Genomic DNA, 949 nt, shown 5'->3' with positions numbered 1-949 from the left:
GGATCGTTAGCAACCTGCTGCTTCATGTCCTCGAATGCTTCTTGACATTCCTTCGACCAAACCCAGGGCCTATCCTTCTTCAACAAGTCTGTCAAAGGTGCCGATCTGGCTGAATATCTCCTGATGAACTTACGATAGTAATTCGCAAGTCCGAGAAATGATCTGAGCTCCGACACTGAAGTTGGCACCTTCCACTCTTGGATGGCTTTCACCTTCTTCATCTCCATCCGGATATGCCCATCACCAATAATGTGGCCCAGAAAACCTATGTGTTTTTGTGCAAACGAGCACTTTTCCTCTTTCACATACAGCTGGTTCTCCTTCAGGACCCTAAACACTTCTCTCAAGTGCTTTGCATGATCTTCCAAACTGTGGCTATACACAACAATATCATCAAGATACACCACCACGAACTTGTCGAGAAACTCATGGAAGATCTGGTTCATCAACGTACAAAACGTGGCGGGTGCGTTGGTTAAGCCAAAAGGCATCACCAAGTACTCAAACGCCCCATACCGCGTCACGCACGTGGTCTTCGGCTCGTCGCCTTCTGCAACGCGGACTTGATAATACCCAGAGCGCAAGTCTAACTTCGAAAAGTACTTTGCCGAACCGAGCTGATCGAACAAGTCCGCTATAAGTGGAATCGGGTATTTGTTCTTCACAGTCACCTTGTTCAAAGCCCGAAAATCCACGCACAACCGCAAGCTACCGTCGTGCTTCTTCTGGAACAACACTGGAGCACCATAAGGAGCTTTGGAAGGACGGATGAATCCCGCCTCCAACAGCTCATCGAGTTGTTTTCTCAATTCGGCCAACTCGGGTGGAGCCATCCTGTAGGGAGCTTTTGCAGGTGGCTTAACTCCTGGAATAATCTCTATTTGATGATCAACAGCACGTCGTGGGGGTAGAGACTTTGGAAGCTTTGCTGGCATAACATCCCTGAACT

This window comes from Eschscholzia californica, unplaced genomic scaffold (genome assembly GCF_041429995.1).
Source record: "Eschscholzia californica isolate CP2 unplaced genomic scaffold, dmEscCali1.0.p SCAF_142, whole genome shotgun sequence".
NCBI classification, from domain to species: Eukaryota; Viridiplantae; Streptophyta; class Magnoliopsida; order Ranunculales; family Papaveraceae; genus Eschscholzia; species Eschscholzia californica.
The sequence above is the reverse complement of the archived record's forward strand: the minus strand, read 5'-3'. Positions refer to the sequence as shown.